General features: G+C 46.3%; 1 long non-coding RNA gene across 1 annotated transcript; it reads left to right on the forward strand.

The window, feature by feature from the left end:
* The first annotated feature begins 325 nt into the window (after positions 1–325).
* Positions 326–6039, forward strand: LOC108520997 (uncharacterized). The gene is made up of 2 exons (XR_001883089.1): positions 326–425; positions 5405–6039. It is a non-coding gene; the product is annotated as an uncharacterized LOC108520997 (long non-coding RNA).
* The last annotated feature ends 376 nt before the right edge of the window (positions 6040–6415 follow it).

Raw genomic sequence — 6415 nt, forward strand, 5'->3', positions numbered from 1 at the left:
ACTCCATCTAAAAAAAAAAAAAAAAAAAAAAAGGTGGGAAGTTCCAGACAGAAGATCGCCATGTGCGAAAGCTCAAAGAGATAATGAATCTTGTCTATGAACAGAAAAGAAGTCAGTGTGGTCAGAATCCATTATATAAGGAGAGTGAGAAGAGGGGAGGTGAGGGGAGGTGTTAGAAGACCTTCTTAACTACCTAAGGAGTTTACATTTTATCCTCAAGAAAATGGGATGCCATCGAAGCATTTTAAGAAAAGGAGGGATGTGATCAGATTTGTAATTTTCAAAGATTTCCTGAGATGCTGTGAATTTTACAGAAAAGGCAACTGAGATGCAAAACTCACGTTCACATCATGAGTGAGTCTTCTAAGTAGGACGATGCAATCAACAAATTCTAAGACCAAATTCCGGCAGCACTGACTCCAAAGGTAAGCCTGTAGATCCACTGCGAGCAAGTGGGACTGGGGATTACTGTACACGGTTTTCAGGAGCATTGGAAATAATTGCTGGGTTACTGCCATATTTGACAACATCGTCTTGCTTAGGAGACTTAGGCAACGCTGCTGGAGAGTGCCTTCCATCTCAGAATGAGGGTCAGAGCTTCAGAAAGAAATCTCGATCCAAACCTAAACATCCTCTTGAGTGTTCTCCAGGAAGGCCCTGTGTGCCCTAGAAGTGGGTGCTGAAAAGGCCCCTGCCATTGTGGGGTGACATAAGAGAATGGGGAGCCAATTGTGTGGGCACTGTCGAGCTGCCATGTGCCGGAAACCCGCCTCCTCTGTCATGACAGCTGTGGCCTCCATACTGTGGTCACCAATGGGGTTTGGCTACCTTCCCGTCGGCTCAGGTAATGACGGGTGTGGAAGGCCTCATCCAGCCCCACACTGTGTCAGGGACTCAGGGTAAGCAGTGACTGAGACGTGGGCCTGGTCCACTGGGAGCTTACATTCCCATGCACAAATGCAGCAATAAGCAAGAAAAAGTGAACAAGCTAAGTCATCTCAGGTTACATCAAGTGCGATGAAATTTATAAAAGGAGTGTAAAAATTGTGAGTAACCAGGGGAAGCCAGTGTAGACAGTGTGGGCATAGTAGGCGCCTCATAGCTGAGGCCTGAGCTGGGAACAAGCCCTCCGCAGGGGAAGCATAGCCCAGGCAGGGGAGCAGGAGCCTCTGCCTCCATGAGCAGGAACCTCTGCCCCGCTTTTTAAACGGCAGAGTTCCTGCCAGAGCGTTGGTTTTACACAGTCTGCTGCAACCCTACCAGGGTTTCAATTGACTGCCTCAGTGCCCATAAAACACTCTTTCTACTTTTTCTAGGAGAGTGAAAATAGCCAGCCAAATCAAAGTTGATCTTTCCTTTCTCAAAACTCCAATATTCAGCAAATATGTGAGTTTACAATATACTGTGCCCTGAAATGTATAAAGACGTGGCCTTCTTTTTTGGAAGATCTCTAATCTTTGAGGTCATTGGTAGAAGCACCCACTACACAGGTTAACATAATGTCCCCCAGTCACATGAGGGTACATTACATAGAGCATCATTGGCATAATTGACTCTGTCTTAAAAAAATGACCCCGTCTTATTCTTCAAAAGGCATCATGCCAGCACGGAGCAGATGTACATCTAATCAATAGCGACGGCATCCAACCAGATGGGGATGTGACCCTTTACTATCATCCTCACCAGAGGACTCCCTGGGCTATCAAAGGGCAGGACCTCACCAGCTCAGCACAGCCACTTCCATACACATCTTCCTGTCACTTGTGATCAGTATCAAAGGAAGTGCCCACCTGAAGGACTCTCCCTTGCAAGACGCTGAGGACCACCAGGATCCACCCAAGAGATGCAAGAGATGCTCCTTGTCCACAACACTTTCCTCGTATTTGTTCATTTGCTATCTTCTTTTCTCTTGATGTTAAATGTCACTCTGTTTGATGTGAAAACTCTTGTCTATAACATTTATAGATTGATTAAGTATACTATCATGCATAGTTTGCAATATTGACTGACCTGTGCAGTGGCTTGAGCCTGCATGCCATAGTGGCTCTGACTCCTGAGTGCATGGGAGTCCTAGACAGCTGCCTCCTCGGGAACTCCACAGAGCCCATGGATTTTATGATTGAAATGGCACTGGTAAAGTCTGACCTTGTGGAGAGACACAAACACGTGTGGATTTGGCTATGCCTGGCCTTGTGCTGCTCACGACATACCTTACCCACCATTTTCAGCATGTTCTTCGTTCTACTTTGAGTTACAAATAGAGACACATAAATAAATATGATCTGTCCTTTGCTTCTCAAGCACAGAAATGGTGACTGGTGCCCTTTGGCACCCCTTGCCCCTGCAGTTATAGCACAAATAAAGTAGCTGGTGTCAGGGACATCAAAAATATCCTTTGAAGTCAAATCTTCGGAGAGAAGGAGAGGGGCAAGAATGGCCTTTCTTTCTAGGGAGAAGACTTTGCCAGGAGCAGTTTAAAATGCTGTAGAGAAACTGCCATGAAAGGCTCAGCTGTACCCCCTGTTGTGTTTCATGCCAGGCAAGGAGCCGGCTGTAGACGTGGGAAAGAGGGATGCCAGGTGAGCTGGGGGGAGCAGAGCTCCATAGGACAAGGCTGCTGAGGACGCTGGTTGTAACCCACAGGCCCAGTCAGTGCCTTTCATTCTTGGTGATGGAAGGGGACCCTCCCAGTGTGACTCTGAGCGTCTCTGAGCTTGATCTAGCAAGGACAAGCCAGCCAGAAGCCCGGCTTTGCTCAGATGTGGGAAGCGTGCGGGCTGCAGGGGCCTCTGTGGGTTGACAGCGAGCACTCTGGGATCCTCTGCCCTGTGGGGGGTGAGGCTGGGAGGGCCTGGCCACATGCCAAGAAGGCGGAAGCAAGTTCAAGGGCAGAAAAGTTGTGGACAAGAGTCTCAAGAGCACCTCACCAACCACAAGACTCTGCTCAGTACTGAGCTCTCAGGGTTGCAGGAAGGACTAATGGCATCGTCGACTTTTCTCGACATTAACAATAAAAAGGCAGAGCTCAGAGAGGCTGTGATGTACGTGTGGACACACGGTTCACTGAGAGGTGGGATCAGAGTCTGGGTCTTGTGCGCTGGCAAGGATGCAACTGTGAAAACGATGGAAAGGAACTCAGGCAGGAGACACACAATACACATGGGAAACACACAGCAGGTACAGCAAACACACACACAGGACAACAGCAAGCATGGAGCTAGATACAGTGAGCCCCAGAAAGGAACAGTAGAACCAGCTTAGTTTTACAGGAGCCAGGGGATTCTTGATCTGTGAAGATAAATTGTATCCATTCAGTTTTTCATTCAATATAATTGAGCGCCTTGATAGGTACAGGAAATACACAAATGGAAATACATCATCGACTCTACCCTCAAGGCATTTGGGTGTTTTCCAGGCTCTGTGGTTTTTCCTAGGACTATAAATATGAAGAAAAAAAGATTCATAGAAACTGCCCTCAGGTCCTTCCAGTTTTTAGATAGAGAAATAGATGATTGATTGATTGATAGATATATAGATAGATAGATAGATAGATAGATAGATAGATAGATAGATTTAGATGATAGATAGACAGATGGATGATAGATAGAAAATACACAGAAAGATAGATATAGATAAAGAAAGAAAAAAGATAGATAGATTACATAGACAGATCATAGTTAGATAGGTAGATAGATGATAGAAAGAGAAAGGGGATCGGATAGATGATAGATAGATATAGATAGATAGATAGATAGATAGATAGATAGATAGATAGATAGATAGATAATAGATATAGGATAGAATTACTTTATATAGATATATGAATTGTTCAGTGCAGTGTGCAATGTAACAAAGTCTGTAATGCAGGCAGGTGCAGGATGATGACCAGAGGAGGGTGACAGCTAACATGTGGAAGTGAAGAAAGGAATCCAGGAAGAGACGGTGAGAAAATTTTGTCCTGAAAAGAAAGTGGCAGGGTTACAAAAGGAGCAGCTTCCCTGGGAGGTTTCCCAGCAGGTGTGGAGGAGGAGAGACTAAACTGCACGGTGTGTGGGGGGAACGGCGAGTCATTCTAAACACAGACAACAGGGGTGGTGATGATGGCAGAGGTGCACAGGGCAGGTGGGTGGGCACAAGATCTCAGGCTGGAGGAGGAGGATGAGAGGCACCCACTACGAATATTCCATCCAACCAGACAGCGACTTTCACATTATTTGGCCCTTTGGCTCGCCTGGTCAATTCTGTCATTTCCAGGCCCCAGGGAAAATAAACTCACCAAGACTACTCTAATTTTTTAATATGAAACATGCTGAAAATCATGAAAAGTAGTAACACAATTCCACCATTTTCTAAGAAAAATACTGAAAGCGTTATTAAATTGAATGTCCAATAGAGAGCTGAATTAGATAGGAAATCACATGAAGAGAGAAGCCAAATCACAATATGTAAATTTTAAAAGGCTATATCCAGGACTTCACGCATAGAAAGAGTTATGAGAGAGAAAGGAGGATTTTGAGAGTTTGCTGCTTCATTTGCATGCTCAGCAAAACCTCATTAAGCATTGATGTTTTGAGTCATCCCTCTGATCACCTGGCACCCAACAGTGAGCAGTGCAGACCAACACCCCCCCGCCTCGAGCTTCCATACTAATGGAAGCAGGTACATATAATAGCAGCATACATATAATAAACGGTTAAATTGCACAGTTGGTTGGAAAGTGATAAGCACCATAGAAAAAAATAGAACAGACTCAGGGGTACAGGACTGGAGGCAGCGCAGGAGAAAGTTAAATATGGTGGCCAGAATAGGACTTGCTAAAAGGGTGACCTTTGAACAAATAGGAGGAAAAGGATTAGCCATGCGGGCAACTGAGGGAAACACTTCTCCAGCACAGGGAAGAGTCAGCACCAAGACCCTGAAACGAGGTTCTGCGGGGTCTGCACAGATCGACAGGGCTGCCGGAGCCACAGAGCTGTGCAGGAGCAGGAGGTGAGGTGGCAGGAGCTCGAGGGCAGACGGCTTCCATCTGTGGTCCTGGGAACTGGGAGAGAAGGAGACCGGGTACCCCTTCCATGCAGAGACTGTGAACTAGGGCTGGACTCCTCACCACCCCAGATGCTGAAGGTCACCCCTGCAGTTGCACTCGGGAAGCAGAGCCGGAGTACAGTTGTAGACGGGTCACCTAACACTCCTGGAGTTCACTGAATGAGGGCCGGGTATTTATAGGAGACAGGGAGCTGGGTGGAATCCTTTGGGGTCTGGTTCACTGGGTTACACCAAAGGGCTGAAGAGGTCTCAGAAAGTGTAGGCTCAAGAGGACAAAAGAGGATTTTGCAGCCTCCGAGAGTCATTGAAAGCCTTACAACACCTTCAGGCCTTCCTCCTTCTCTCTTCTCTATCTCAGCTCGTGAGTGTGGAAGGAGGTGAACAGGGAAAAGAAGAGAGGACAAAACTCACATCCCCTCCCCACAGACCCATACTGGGGAAGGGTAGAAGATTTATCTTAGAGTCAAGTTCAGAATTTTGATTAACATCTTGGCATGCACATTCGAATTTCTGAATCAAGACTGTTGGCCATAAAAAATGACTATAGCCTTGTATATTACCTGAACTGAGCAGTAAAAAAAAAAAAGTCATGGTCCTCTTGGGGCTTTTATTCAGAGAGAGGAACCCTGAACAGGCAGGAGAAAGGGAATGTTGAGAAAGAAATAGAGGCACTTGGTGACACACGCTGACCGCCACGTGGACGTCCATCAAAGCCAGCATGGGCCCTGGGTGCATGTGCCACTGCTATTACCCCAGTACCTTTTCTTCTGCAGAGCAAGCAACAGAACACATGCAGACCTCAATAAATACCACTGGGTGATGTGACAATGGCCAAACTCTCCCACAGGAGGACAGAGTGTCCCCCAGTTTTGCTCCCTTTTAATTTCCAGGGCTCATAAGCAAATAGCTCTAAAGCTTTGCTCTACAAGGTAGACACATACAATATGAATGTTTCCCCTAAGCAGTATAGCATCAATATCTATGCTATCTTGACATACTGGGTTTGGTGTTTCAGTGTTGACATGAGTGGGTTTTACACTTTCTGAAACAAAGGTTCATCACCAAAGGGAAAATGCTGTCCACCCCGCCCTCCTTTGAAAGAAAAGGCTCAGACCACAGTTCTCCAGATGAAGGAAGTGTTCCCAATCAGCTATTTCTTATTGCTTGATTGGATGCTAACCATGGAGGTAGACACCCGGCTCATTGTGGCGGCACAGCAGGAAGCCTAATTCACTTTGCTACAGAAACACCCACACAGAGAAAGCGGGAGACGGCTGCACAGGAGGCCCCACAGGCAGGCAAATGCTCACTGTAGTTTCTTTCTCAAACGTTTCCAAATAGACCAAATAAACATGAATTTGCTCACTGT

Source organism: Rhinopithecus bieti, unplaced genomic scaffold, assembly GCF_001698545.2.
Source record: "Rhinopithecus bieti isolate Rb0 unplaced genomic scaffold, ASM169854v2 scaffold_50877, whole genome shotgun sequence".
Classification (NCBI taxonomy): domain Eukaryota; kingdom Metazoa; phylum Chordata; class Mammalia; order Primates; family Cercopithecidae; genus Rhinopithecus; species Rhinopithecus bieti.